General features: G+C 37.0%; 1 long non-coding RNA gene across 6 annotated transcripts in view; it reads right to left on the bottom strand.

Annotated features, from left to right (window-relative positions):
• LOC110811482 (uncharacterized) overlaps window positions 1-2586 on the bottom strand; it is a 65357-nt gene extending 62771 nt beyond the window's left edge. For 2 of the 6 annotated variants that reach the window (XR_015819372.1, XR_015819371.1), the window contains exon 1: window positions 1683-2395. This is a non-coding gene — a long non-coding RNA (uncharacterized LOC110811482). Of the gene's footprint in view, window positions 1-1682 lie in introns of all 6 variants that reach the window. The other 4 variants (XR_015819370.1, XR_015819369.1, XR_015819367.1 and 1 more) reach the window with 3 other exon arrangements.
• Between the last annotated feature and the right edge of the window lie 13165 nt (window positions 2587-15751).

Raw genomic sequence — 15751 nt, forward strand, 5'->3', positions numbered from 1 at the left:
AGGGTTTTCTACATCAACGAGGGTCGTTGGATGACATGCAATGCATCCCAACCCTTGATGGAGATGAGTGGCTGACATACAAGAAGTAGGAGGTCTGAGATCATGATAGCTTGAAGGGATTTACCTGCAACAATCCATTAAGATGTCCACTCAAATAGGAAGTGGAAATCTGCCAGACCGAAGTTCCAGGCTGACACGCCAATGTAAGCCTTGCCCCTAAGCAACAAGTGTTGGGAACTTTGTCCTCTACCCTTGTCTAAGGGTATTCCTTGCGAGAGTGAAGACATAAGGGTTAAAAGATGGCAAGGGCTCACGGGTTGGGATTTTCTCTTATCTGTAGGCATCAAATTCCCCTAAACCTAATTTTTCATGTTTTTTTATTATTAAAATAAATTTAAAATACAAAATAAATTAAAACATATATAAGAAATACCTCTTTATTAATTTACAAGAATTACAAGTTTCAGGATGTTATACGTCCCCACCGAAATTGGGGTCGAGAAGTTACACAAAGCAAGTACCAAGAGCTTGGTATTGTAAGATTTATGAATTTCTAACTCATAGTTGTTATTCAATGACACCTACGGATTCTAGTTTATCTTTCGAAGCTAATAGAGAAAAGTTAGCTGTTGTACTGGTAATTATAAATAATTCTATCATAACAAAAGATTGTGGAGAAAAAATTCTCTGAACAAAGGAGAATCTATCAGTTTGTTTTTGTATGAAAGAACTTGGCAGCTCAAGTTACTTTTCTTTTTCTAGAGGTCAATCATACACAAAAAGCAACATTTCTCCACCAGCAAAAATGTTTTAGAGATCTATTAAAGAAGTTTGAAATGATAAAGTGCAAGCCAAATTTGATGCCAGTAGAGCCAAATATCAAAATGTGTGCTCATGAAGGGAGAGATTTAGAAGATGCAATATTGTATCAACAACTGGTGGGTAGTTTGATCTATTTAACTTTAACCAAACCTGATATTTCTTATATAATCGGTGTCATGAGTCATACATGCAAAATCCAAATAAGCCTCATTTAGAAGCAGTACGACAAATTCTAATATATGTTAAAAGTACATTTGGCTATGGCATCTTATATAAAAAAGGTAGAGATTGTAAGCTAGTCAGTTATTGTGATATTGAATATGCAAGTCGGTGATTATGATATCAAGCAATTTCTTAGCACAGCAAAAGAAACCAACTATATCTTTGTTAACAACAAAAGTGGAGTTTAGAGATGCAGTAATTATAGCGCAAGAGAGCACTTGGCTTATACGATTGTTGAAGGACATGCATCAACCGATAGGTTATGCAATTTCTCTATATTGCAATGATAAAATGTTTGACTATGAATCCAGTTTTTTATTCGAGAACTAAACACATAGAAATGCATTATCACTTAATCAAAGAAAAAGTTCTGCAAGAGAAAATTGGGTTGAAGTGACCTTTGTCCCAGTCAAAGCTAGTTTAAAGTGAGGATAATTTTTCTACTTACGGTGAGGAAAAAAAACCAACTTTTTGGAGTCAGAAGCTGCTTGCTTAAATACAGAACTTTGAAACCAAATTCCCTACTTCTACGAGCAAGATAAACTCAAATTCCTAATTCTATAATCTAATAAGATAAATAAAAAATTAATAAATGTTAGAAATGTGATAGCAGCTTATACGAATGGTGGGTTTTTTACCAAGTCTGCTGGAGTGTATTTTCAACATGTGCAGCACTTGCTTCCTTGTCTTCCGGTTCTAGTTTAATCCATATATTTTGGATTCCTTCTTGGGATCCTTTGGGATCTTCTGACCTTATCATAACTCCCCCCTTTTGAAGCAACCTTATCCTTAAGGTTGTGAAACTATTCAAATAAATTCTCTACATTTTCCCAGGTGGCATCCTCAGGTAGTAGATTCCTCCATTTAATTAAGCTTTCTTCAATGGATTTAACTCCTTTTTTTTAACCCAGCATGTGTTCAGTATTGCTTTTGGTTGCAGAATAATGTTACCTTCTTTTGTGGTAGTGAGCAAGTCATTGGCGGGGAAAGAAACATCGCCCAATTTTTTTTAAGTAGGAATACATGAAAGACTGGGTGAATTCGAGATCCTTCGAGTAGTTGGAGTTTATAGGCAACTGGGCTAATTTGTTGTTTAATACGATAGGGCCCATAAAATGGCAAGCCAATTTTTGGAGTGCTCTTTTGAAAACGGTCTACTGGCAGTAGGGTTGAAGTTTCAAAAAAACCCATTTACCTTCCTGGAACTCCACGTGGCATTTTTTGGCATTGGCACTCTGCTGCATTCTATTATTGGCTGCCTACAGATTGATTTTAAGCTGTTGAATCAATTTATTTTGTCCTATCAGTTGCTAGTCTACTTCATTAACTAGAGTCATGCCTTGTTGATAATAAAGAATGACAGGTGGTGGTCGACCATACAAGGTTTGGAATGGTGTCATGCCAATGGAAGAGTGGAATGTAGTGTTATACCAGAATTCTGCCTGTGAAAGCATCGAATACCATTTATTTGGTCGTTGGTGGTCTAAGTATCAGAGCTATTGCTCAACACATTAATTAATAACTTATGACTGTCCATCAGTTTGGGAGTGATATGCGGATCTCATCTTAAGCTGAGTACCTTACATTTTTAAGAATTCATACCAAAAATGACTTATAAAAATGGGGTCTCTGTCACTAATAATGGAGTGCGGCATACCATGGAGCTTTACCACACCTTCAAAAATTTCTCTACAATCACTTTGGCAATATATGGATGTGTTAATGCTAAGAAGTAAACCGATTTACTAAAGAAGTCGACCACGATTAGAATAGTATTTTTTTCTGAAGATGACGATAACCCTTCTATAAAACCCATGGTAATATCATTCCAAACTTGGTATGGGATCGATAATGGTTGGAGGAGGCCTGTCGGGTATGGTGATTTTGATTTAGCTCATTGACAGGACTCACAAGCTTATACATATTCTTGAACTTCCTTATGCATGAAGGACCAGTAGAATTGTTGTGTCAACTTTTTTAGGTTTTTAATACTCCCAAATGTCCACCCAAAAGGGAATCATGATAGGCTTGTAGTAGTTGTTGGATAATCTTAGACTTCGGTGGAAGTACCACTCATTACTTGTAATAAATCAACCCATTCTTCCAAATGTATGGTAGACCTAGTTATGTGGTGGCTATTTTTTCAATCTTTTGCATGTACGGATGCCTCGTATTCTTGTTTAATATCTTCCCATATCTGGTTGGTATAAACAAATAAAGCATCAAGGGTGGGCCCTATTACTTAACGGGAAAGGACATCAGCAGTTGCATTCTCTTTGCCTGGTTTATAAGAAATGTTATAATCATACCTGAATAGTTTGGAGACCCATTTTTTGTTATTCTAGAGTAGTAATTCGTTGTTTTAATAAATATTTAAGGTTGCGTTGATCAATCTGGATAAAGAATTTTTGAGCCATAAGATACGAATGTCAAGTCTGTACTGCTATCACAACTGCCAACATTTCCCTTTGCATAGGTTGACTAAGACTGTTTAGATACACCCAGTGCTCGACTGAGGTAGGCTAGTGGTCACCCTTGTTGAGTGAGGATCACTACTCTTTCATCACCTAAAGCATCGGTTTCAACAATGAAGGGTTCATCGAAGTTTAGCAGGGCCAATATCGGTGTTGAAGTCATGGCCTATTTTAAGTTTGTGAAGGCTTCTTCTACATCTAGATTCCATTCAAACTGACCCTTTTTTAGTAAATTGGTTAAATATCTAGGCTATTAGTCCATAGTTTTGCACAAATTTTTTGTAGTAGCTGGTTAACCAAAAGAATCCCCAGAGTTCTGTCACATTGGATGGTCGGGGCCAATCTAGTATAGCTTGAATCTTACTTTGATCTACCTTGACTCCTTGGGGAGTAATAACATGTCCCGGATACTCTAACTCTTGCTGCCCAAACACGCACTTCTTGAACTTGACAAAAAACTTGTGTTACCGTAGGATTTCAAACACTTTTCCAACATGTGTCTAGTGAAAGAGTCACATTGAGTTATAAACCAAGATATCATTGAAAAATACCGACACAAATTTATGTAGTTAAGGGTAAAAAAATAGTGTTCATCACTGATTGAAATGTAGACAGTGCATTACATAAACCAAAAGGCATTACTAGGTATTCATAATGGTCAATGTGTGTTCGGAAAGCAGTTTTGTGGGTGTCAGCAAGGTGAACTCTGATCTGGTGATACCTGGCTGTTAAATCCAATTTAGTGAAATAGGCAACTCCATGCAATTCATCCAACATGTCTTCTATAGTTGGGATGGGGAATATGTCCTTTATGATAACTGTATTGAAGGTGCGGTAATCAATGTAAAATCGCCAAAAGCCATTTTTTTTCGAACTAGCAAAATTGGAGAGGAGAATGGATTGATGCTTGGTCGGATCAGACCCAAATTGAGCATCTCTATGACCTGTTTTTTAATCTCTTCTTTCTGAAAATAGATATACCGGTAGGGGCGGACATTGACTAGGTCGACCCCTTCCTTCAAGTTGATTTGATGATCAACCTCCCTGGCTGGTGGCAACTGGTTAGGATCGCATAAAAGCTTAAAAAATTCAGCTAAGAGCTTCTGTAATTCCGGATCATCTGTGGTGGTCGTTTCTGTTCTGGGTAGCAGACAGATAGCATACATGGAATGTCTGCCAGCCAATTCTCGGTCAGCCTCTTCATGAGATGCTAGTCGGATGGGCGGGGTATCGAGATCGCGCGACTGCCGATTCTGGTTGAGCCAACGAATCTCCATTGTTAAATTTTTCCAATCGCAAGCAACAGGACCCAAAGCTTCCAGCCACTGGACACCCAAAATAATGTCGAGACTAGTTAAGAGCAATGCATTAAGCGTAAAAGTGAAGGAGATGCCTTGGATGCAGAGGCGAATTCCACCAAACCGGCCTTGGCACCGCAGAGACTTTCCGTTTGTAATTTTCACAGTGAACGACTTAGTGGGCACCGCGGGTAAAAGCAGCCGATTTGCCACCTTCTCATTGATAAAGTTGTGTGTCGAGCCACTGTCGATGAGGGCCACAACTTCCTAATGGCAGATGACCGCTAGGACCTACATGGTGTGCGCAGAGGACCACCTCATAAAGGCGTGTAGAGCGATTTCAGTCCCTTTTGTCTCTTCTTCTTCTTCAGCTGCCCGTCCGCCGTCGAATAATAGAAGCTGGGGCTTGCGATATCAGTGGCCGAAAATGAACCGTTTATTGCAGTTGAAGCATATATCCCCTGAGTTAGCCACCACTGCATTTCTTCCCAAGAGAGATGTTTTGGGGCGTTAGGAGCAGCTAGGGCTTGCGGAGTCGGGATGACCTGATTTCTGGATGTTAGACCGGGTAGGGTTCGGTTCAAGCGGCTCACCCCTCGTTGCCAGTCTACCTGTTCTTCTCTCATTCAGGCCAGGCCGAGGGCATCCTTCAAAGTTTTAGACTGAAACATTCAAATCCCATCTGCGAGTTCGGGCTTGAGCCCACCAAAGAAAGTCCTAATCAAAGCCTTTTGGGTCCATCCGTGTACCCGGTTGCCCGAATGTTCAAATTCCCTCTAGCATTCCTAAAGCGGGCCAATCTGTTTGATGCGGGTTAGGGCTTCATCGAAATCTTCATACTCAGTGGGCCTAAATCCAGTCCATAATTCTTCTTCAAATACGGCCTAGCTAATCTCGCGGCCTTCTTCCTTGTAAGTTTTGCTCAGCCACTGCCACCAACAATTGGCTTCCCCTTCCAAGTGAGATGAGGTGAGGGCCACCCGGTGTGATGCAACCGTCGTTTGGAAATCAAAAAATTGATTGACGCAATTGAGCCACTCCGTGGGGTCGCCACCAGAAAAGGATGGAAATTCTAGTTTGGTGAGCTTCGGGTAGAATGGTTGTCTTCTGTCATCCCTTTCTAGCCCTTCTATGTGGCGGATTTACGTGAGAATCAGGCAACTGATATGGTTGCTGCTGGAGCCCTCCCAGTTGGAAGCAATCGCGTTGCTCAGCCGCTGAAGGTTTTCTTCAATCAAACGGAGCTTGTCAGCCATGCCGATTTCTAGCCGGCTAACGCTATCCTGCAAGCTACCGAGACCTACTTCCAAGTTCTCGACCTGCTCTTTGTTGGAAGTCATGATATTCTAGCTCTAATACCACTGACAGGTCCCAGTCAAAGCTAGTTTACAGTGAGGATAATTTTTCTGCTTATGGTGAGAAAAGAACCAAGTTTTTCGATTTTAATTCGTTGCCTTTTTATTCAGAAGCTGATCGCTTAAATACAGAATTTTAAACCAAATTCCCCACTCTTACAAACAAGATAAACTCAAATTCCTAATTTTATAATCTGATAAGATAAACAGAAAATTAACAAATGCTGAAAACGTGAGAGTAGCTTCTGCTAATAGTGGGTTTTTGACCGAGTCTGTTGGAGTGTATTTTCAACACGTGCAGCACCTGTTTCCTTGTCTTTCAGTTCTAGTTTAATCCATATATTTTGGATTCCTTCTTGGGATCCTTTAGTATTTTCTAGCCTTATCAAATTGTACTGACATGAAGGATCAAGTTGCAGCTTTGTTCACAAAATGCTTGAGTTTACAAGTTTCTATCATCAGCCTGGGGTGGTGCTAAGAATAGAAGTTGATGTTGAGGAGGAGTGTTAAAGTTACAACACTAGTTAACACGTGGTCATCATTTTGACTGAGTTAGTGTCTATCTTAGTTTAATTTGTTACTATAGATGCTAGATTTTATCTCTACCCGTTAGTAGAGAAGTTAGTGACAGAGGATAACATCCAGTTTAATGTCTATTTTAGTTTGATTTATTGAGATAAATGTTATAGAGTATATCTCTACCAATAGTGAAAAATTAGTGGCAAAGAATAAAATCGAGTTTAGTGTCTATGTTAGTTTAATTTATTAAAATAAATGTTAGAGTTATCTCTACCCATTAGTGGAGAAGTTAGTGGACGAAAATAAGATGAAGTGACTTTTATTTACATTAATTGTATAAGGCAGCCCTTTTGCATCAAATGAATCAATTCTTTCGGAGCTTCATTTTTGTTTTAAGAAATATATTTCATTGAGTACATTTCTTCTCTGTAATTTCGACGATCAAACCTCCAAAAGAACTAAAAATTAGCATTTACCAAGAGTAGAGACCAAAAAAATTAGCCTCTATTAGCCAAAAATTTAGAAAGTCAACCATAAGTAGTAGCAAGAAAACAAGGTAAAAGCTGCACTAACCATTACAACATATCACACATAGCTCCAGTCTTCCCTAATTTTTTCCAAATTCACAAAAAAAATTTCTTTTCCAACATGATCATATGGGTAGATTATGTATTTCATTGGTAAAACAAAATTATATATCTGCAATAACCCAAAAATGATATACTTGTTACATAATAGTAACAATAATGACAAATGAATATCAAAAACTATAACATATACGTTTAATTTTGTTTGAAATAATTTATGAATGCCAAAGAAAGAAATTGGATAAAGACAAACTATAGGCAAAAGGTCAAATTAGACAACCTAAAAGTAGAACCAATAGATAAGGAGAGAGGCTGCAAATTTTGTGTAAAGTATAGGAATTAGAAAAGAACAACCGTGGATAGTCTCAACTTTTATGCAATTGACATGTAATGCAACAAGGAAGCTTGCGGTGCATGGGAACATGAGGAAAGGCTGCAACATGTTTTATATAGAGAAATGGGCCAGGTTCTAAAGGAATTGATGCTTAAAATGGGGAATAAAAAATGGGTCGAGCAAAAGCTAATGACTTGGACTATGGAAAGTAAGTCCTTAATGTGGAAACAGATGAGCAAGTTGAGAAATAAGAAGGGGGAGAAGCAGACAAATTGGACATGTTAACCGAGGCTTCGATGAACAAAGTGAGAAGGGAAAAGGAAAAGTAGTCAGGGATGTTAAAGAAACTCCAAGCAAAATGGAAGAGGCAACAAAAGGTCTATCCTTGTGGGGGAGCCTCAAGTAAGTTAATAACAGAGGGGGGATCACAGTATATGTTTCATAAAAATGATAAACCTTAAAGATAAAGGAGATTGAAGATAAGAAAAGAGAAAGACAAATATGTTCAGGAGAAAGGTTGCATGTATGAGGAGGTCAAATTTAGCAAAAGCCAACTGTCTATCTCGATGGGAGAAACAAAGGAATCAAGAGTAATTTTCAGAGGAAATTAAAATTATCGAGGGCCATAAAGACTGTTCGAGATAGAAGGAATTCTCGGGCAATATTACTCAGTGGACCATTAAAAAAGAAGATTTTTAATGGTGTCAACGATCTAGGGGTCGAACTTCAACTTCATGATACTGATATTTTTACAGAGGAGAAGGGGTGGAGGTTTCATACAGAGGCATTAGTAATAGGAATCAATTAATTAGGGAGGAGAACAAAAAATTTGGTGTGGTTTCTAAATAGATAAAGGAAGACGCCATCTTCATACTAGAAGAACCGGTGGCTAAGGACTAGGTTGAGACAAAGAATGATCAAAGCTAAGGTATAAAATTTTCTCTTCCTGCAGTATTTGTGTTTATGTCTTCTTAATGTCAATTTTATCTTGAAATATTAAACGATTGGGGAGGGGTGAAAAGAAAAGAGCATTAAATAAGATAATTACAGAGTTAAAGCCCTCAATGGTGTTTATCCAGGAAACTAAATGGAGATTATTATAAATAGATTTATTAGAAGATTATGGAATAATAAGGGCATTGAGTATTGCATGTCTCCTTCTGTTGGTGCCTCTGATGGCCTGTTGTGCATGTGGGATGGGAATGTGATACAGATAAGGTGGACTATTTTTACGTCAAATTCCATTAGTATTGATGGTGTGTTAAAACACTTTAATATAGACGTCGTGTTTGTGAATGTGTACGGCCGTTATTCCATTCATGATAGAGAGATGAAGACGTTGTGGGCGGAGTTAAGATCTACATAGCCAATATGAACAAACCTCTTTGTTTGGGAGGTGATTTCAATGTTGTCTTGCAGTCTTCTAAAAGAATAGGCAAAATTGTGCAAATGCATATTATAACACAGTATGTAAATAATCTTTATCACATGTATATTTTAGCTAAAATTATTTTTTTTTTAATCTATTAATATGATATTTATTTTTTAGTTAGATATATCTATTATAAGTAACAATAAATTTTATTTTTGATTTTTGATTTCTTAACAAGTTATAAATGATAACAATTACAATGTACATGATTCATTGAACGCAAGTCATAATCGAAAATAGACACATTATAAATTAATAGGAATTAACTTATATATGCATGTCTATTTTGAAAGGAAAGATAAACCACATTATGAATTGATATAAATTAATTTGCGTATACATGTGTTTGTAGGATATTACTTAGTGTGACACAATTATTAGCATATTTTGTTAATATATTACTTTTTTAAATAGAAAGGATATCCTTGTCATCTTTAGAAAGCATGGATTTAAGTATATTAGAGATATTTTTTGGATCTGATATAAAATTAGAAAAAAGGAGTGGATTTAAGTATGTTGTTTCCCTTTTGCTTTCTTTAATCATTTAGCTAGTCAAGTTCTATTTTTTTTTTTTTTTCTTTTTTATTTACTACTGGCAAGGATGTTCTTAAACTCGTTCTTTTTGTTACTTGTTCTGTTCTTGGATTGAAAACTTTCTCATATAAGCACTCATTTAAATTTGTTATTGTTTTGAAGGCTAGTTTTAGCTTTAACATTTAAATTTTCTATTATTTTGAAGGTCACTTTTAGCTTTATTATGCATTGCATCTCTATGGTTCTCGTTAAATTAGCACATGTTGTTGGTTGGACTAAAAGGTTCTAATGGTCATAATTATTGAATGTCATAATGAAACACACAAGATTATGAAAAATATGATTGGGTGTCATAATCTTGTGTTTCTTCTATGTGTTGGGCTTTTAGTTAGAAAGATGTAGTAGCTTGATCTTTCTTTGTTTTTCTGTTCTATATTACAATTCGGGCATCTTTGTGTATATTTTGACTGAACCTTTTACTTTGTATTTATCATATATTCATACATGTTGCAAAAAGAAAAAAAAAAGATTGGTGAAGAAAAAACCCACTCTCATTACATTGGTTTTGAAATCATGTGAAAGTCAAGACTGACCATCGGGGTTCACCCTTTTTGCTGCAAAGGAAACTTAAAATAGGCCATAGAAAGGGATCCATGGAATTTTTATTTTTACACTATATCTTTTTCACCCTATATTTTGTTTTCCTATTTTTGGTGAATTTTATTCGCCATTCCGTACAATTTATTGTACATTACATTATTAAACTATTATGAGCATTTATGTCACCTGCTCATAATTTAGCTTAAGAGGTAATAAAATGCAAGTAAAACACACTTAATAAATTAATAAACATCACTAGATAGACGTCCCATGCCTTCTTGTTACATAGTATTTTGAACTTTAAAATTTTCGATTGAGATCAATATCTTTATCTCTGATTTCACTTCCAAATATATCAGTGATGACTCCTGTGACACTACAAAATTAAAATATTCTTCATAAAATTTTCTATCCCGCATCACTCAATGTTATGACAATTATATGCTTAAAATAGCAATAATTTTGAGACAACTAACAAGATCTATGATGGGCCAACACATCCAGTTCCAACCCAGTAGGAGGTTTACTAGTTTGGTATTAATGCCTCCCCTAAAATTGAACAAGAATATAATAATTCAAAAATCAAATAAGACTGCTCTTTACAGTGGAAGGGGCCTTAAAAATGAGGAAACAGAATTAACTCACCACTTTGCACGCATTGGGAAGTCATCGGCTTAATTCTTACTACTAATAAACATTGTTTCTAAACTAGAGAAGATCGTGGATATCATGTCAGGCTTCACCTTCAGCACTGAAGTACCAAATTAAAGAAGCGTAATTGTGTCAAAGGAGTTAGCAATCAATTCTACATTTTAACTCCAACATGCATATTTGCATTTGAAATGGAGGAACTTCCAGTGTTATCAATGGCTAGAACTTAAATAGCGAAGAAAGTTCAGGAAAGGACACAGATCATAATTCTTATGAATAGAACATCATCCAAACCCTCAACTACACATGTAATTCAGTAATTACTAGGCCAGGAATATTATTACATAAAAGAGAATAAACAATTTCCTAGCACCAAACTTTGAGAATGTTAAGGATAATTATTAATATCTGCTAGCATGAAACTGGAAGCATCCAAAATGGCCCTGCAAAAACAAAATATTTTGTTAGTCATTAGTAAACTATTGAGTGGTGCAATTCCTACTTCTTACACAAAACCCCGAGTGGTATCACTTCTCCGCCCTATCTCTTTATGAGCAACCAAGTTTCAACATTGTACCCTGAATATTTATCCTCGGATGTACCTCCTAATAGAATCATATATGTATTCATACAACTTTCTAACAAAATATTAAGTAGAGATCTAAATTTGCAACTTATCTGGAAGCCCTTTTAGCAAACCCAAAAGAAAGGTTGTACACAGAAGAAAAAAAAACCCTAACCAAATTCAACAAGTACACTAACAGGAAATAAAACAAATACATAGAGTATTTGGGACCTTTTGTTTACAAGTCTTAGAAGATGTTGGCAGAGGAGAACGGGTGTTTCCAATCTAAAAGGGTGAGACTGACTCATTAAAAGCACATTCTCAAATTCAACCATTTATTTTATGACCCTTTTCCATATCCTTCCTAGAATTGCCAAAAGATTGGAATAAATCCAATGCCTTCTCTATCCCAACCGGAGGTTCAAGAGAAATAAAAATTGTCTCTACAGAAGGGCCCAGAAAGCTAAAAACTGCTTCATCATTTTAATATGAGTTAGCCCAGAGAAAACCTATCCGCCCACCAATTTTTTTATCAGATCTTTAAATTTGTCCACCTTCAGACACATTTCAAATCTGAACTGAGTCAACCTCCATCTAAGAGCATCTAGGTCTAGAAAAATAGGAAAATGATCAGCCGTGGGCCTGGAAAATCTAGACTGTGGCAATTTGGGGAAAGATTCTCAAAAAGCTGGTGAGACTAGAAACTTAATAATGCATGAAAGCAAGGGATCGTCTCTACCAATTTACCAAGTCCACTTGCTACCTTTTAAAGAGCGATCCACGAGCTTCGACTCCCTGAAAATGTCAATGAATTCCTTAGTACAATTTGCATAGATTCTCCCACTAGATCCTTCCAAGAGAGAAAGGGCCACGTTAAAACTAACCTCCAGTAATCCATAAGCTTTTCATCATTTGACTGGCTCGTGGTCATTCCATAACAAATCCCTCTCATTTTCCTTGCCTTCCCCATAAAACGCAATGAAGCACCATATGATGCTCATAGAAGTGTTACCCTTCACTACCCTAACCAAATCAAGAATGTTATCCCTCCAACTGATGATGATACCACCTGCATTTCCTCTAGCCGGAAGGTCAAACCATCCAATACCTCTTGCCTGCCTCAGACTCTTAACCGTACTATTCGCATTTTTCATTTTTGTTTCTTGGAGAGAAATCACATCACATAGGTAAAGGCTCAAACATTCATTTGTCGTGTTTGTTCCAATCTCCTCTTTTTCATGGTAAAACTACCACTGTAACCTCCTTAATTCCCTGCTCTGACCCCTACTTTTAGGTTTTTAACTGTTTCTCTCCAGTCTAGAGTTTAAGCTTCTCTCTGATCTGGCCGCTGTGTGAATCCCTTTCCTCTAATCTTGGAAATAACTTGAGCACCTTCTTCATCCTCCAAAGGATACTCTTAGCAACTTAACTACTCTTTAATACTATTAAGAACCTACTCAGAATTTGCAAAGTTTGATTTACATGCTTCCTCCCTTAACCTTCTCAACCATGCCCACTGATTTGCTTCTATTAAAGAGAGGTAGTAACAGGAGGAAAAGAATCTCTTATGGCTAAGGCATTGGCTCAGAGCTGGTAGTTCGCACCCTATGATGCTCATCAGAATACAATTCCATCTGGCACGTCACTCTTACCAGAAGATGGCTCCTAGATTTTTTGGACCGAACTTGAAAGCATGGGATCAATGGCGTATTGCCTTGCATTGCTAGCATACCCCTAACCTTCACGCAAAGCCATGCCTCAAGTTGGCTCCTAGATTTTTTTGGACCCAACAGAATCCGAGAGAGCTGGTTTCAGATCCTTGATTTTTTTGGCTCTGGGTCAACCGTTGTATTACATGGAAGATTCAGGAGAACTTGTTGATATCCTAACTGATTTGTAAATAATTTTATACATGGAAGATTTAGGAAAGCTGGTTTCAGATCCTTAATGATACTTTTATACTTGTTATTTAAAAAAAAAAAAAAAGAACCCACCCTTTCTCCGGTCACCAAAGAAGAGGAATGTCACATAACACAAGCTGTCTTGGAGCAGATAATGACTGCAGGCTGCCACAAACTATTGCCCCACCAGGAGAGCCTCGCCCCCAACAAAAGCATTGAGATGCTGTGATGACATCCTAGTGAGTCATTCAAACTTGGAATATGTGCCCAACCACCATCCCAAGGGAGGCAGAAATGTTATGCTCAATCAGAATGAACGAGAGCAGTTTACTTGTAAAAGCTATGAGCAAGGGACCAATGACAAACGCAGGAAGGATGCTCCGGTTCAAACTCTACTTGTTTGGTATAGAACTAAGGTTTATATGGGAAATGATTAAAGGTGTTGATTTATGACACTTATTTATTGTTTGCATTAGCATTTAGATTTATATCTAATACTGGATTTTGATTTGTCGTGTTTATATACATATATATATATATATACATATATATACGATCCTGTAGTCTAATTGGGATCTACTTCTCATTGCTTTTATCAGCATTAATGTGTAGATCCACTAACCTAAATGCTGGAGTTTATATCTAAGATCAGGACTCTTTAGTGAGCCTCAACATAGGCTGACAAGACCAGAAATCAGGAAAGTAGCAGTGAGATTTCTAGAAGGCACCCCGATTTCCCTTTGAACAGATCCCAACTCCAGAACCATGACAGTAGAATTTTTTAGCCAAACTCAATCGAAAGAGATGATCTAAACCCTATTTTAAGATTGATGCACCATGAGAAGACTGGTAACAGTCAATAGAATCACTATATATAGGACTGCAAAATACTGAAAACATCAAAATTTAGTACAGATCTCGTTGTAGAAACCAATGCCCGAATCACTTAGCATGCCTTGGTTCTTCGAGTGATAGGCAGGAAACTTGGTTCCTAAACCTCATACTGGTTTAGCTAGCTCCCCTAATGAGAATTTTATGGGCCTTATGTCTTATTTTTCTTTATTTCACCCATGCACCCAAAAAAATTGCATAGAATATAAATATGATTTTCTAAGTCCCCTAACATGAATAAACTTGCTAACCTTGTTAGCATAGAATATAAATACGATTTTCTAAGTCCCCTAACATGAATAAACTTGCTAACCTTGTTAAAAAATAATAATAATTATTATTATTATTATATCTCTTATCCAATTATCATCCGATCATTGAGACAGTGCAGTTCGAACAAGCTTACAAGTATTTCCACAGAGAACTTAGTAGGGCAATATAATGATAGCACCAAGTCAAGGATGTGGATAATCTCATTAGGACTAATTTCTCAAAATACTCTCTCCAAAAGAAACAAATTTTGGAACTTTTTCATCCACAAATAAACATTCCATTGCATGTTTATCAGCACTTCCAACAACAAAGAAGTAGGAAATGTTTGCAAATTACTGAAGATCCTTCTAATTAATCTGGAATGTAAAAGCAAAACGACAGAACAAGAGTTATGGCCTCAAATTCAGTAAATATCCTTCCAATAGAAGCAGCAAAAGATATATGACCGCCACAGAGGAATAGGACTATGATGTCAAAATCCATAACTCCGAGATAAAGTCATCAAAAGATCAGAAAAACGATAGTATTTCCTGTCACCTAAAATAAACAAAGTTCATGCTAGCGTATAAGTAGATCTAGACAGACAAATTAATCCAAAGCAAAAGGGAGACAAGGACGTTCTATCCGTAGGGTAGAGCATATCCCTTGCTTTTTGCTCGATCCGATAACATTATAGATATATATCATTGAACCATATCATTTAGGAATTAATACTATCAAGTGAAAAGTACCACAATCAATTCAGATCTCTGTCCTCTACTTTTTCTTACTTTTAGACAGAAATTTTCCCGAAACAAATAATGGTTCAAACACAACCAAACTCTTATTCTACGACTTTAAGCTGCGTAAAGATAATATCTGGCAGGCCGAAAAGATGATGAAAAAATTATGTCATGACCCTAACCCCAGCCCTAGCCCTGGAAAAACCAGAAAAGAATACAAAGAAAATAGAAGAGTTGATACTAACCGAGAAGCGAGGATCTATTTGGGAGATTTTTCGCTCTTCGAAGAGCCGTACCGAGGAGGTGAGTAGATCAGAGCAGCAACCATGGCTCCCGGAAGAACCACGTATTTCGCCAGCGCCGCAAGCTTCGCCACCAAAGGTTCTCCTCCCAACAGTGCCATTTCTTTTCTTCAACAAGCAAAACAAGTGAGAAGAATAACGTTTTCTTGCTCCAGATAGGCTAGTCTACTCGATCGGCACTCAGCTAGAAGATCCTTTCAATGCGCCTGGACGGACAAGGTTGTAGCCGGACTTCAATAATAGTGAAAAGTAAATGACGTATTACAAAC

Source organism: Carica papaya, chromosome 1 (genome assembly GCF_054855325.1).
Source record: "Carica papaya isolate Zhongbai chromosome 1, ASM5485532v1, whole genome shotgun sequence".
In the NCBI taxonomy this organism is placed as follows: Eukaryota; Viridiplantae; Streptophyta; class Magnoliopsida; order Brassicales; family Caricaceae; genus Carica; species Carica papaya.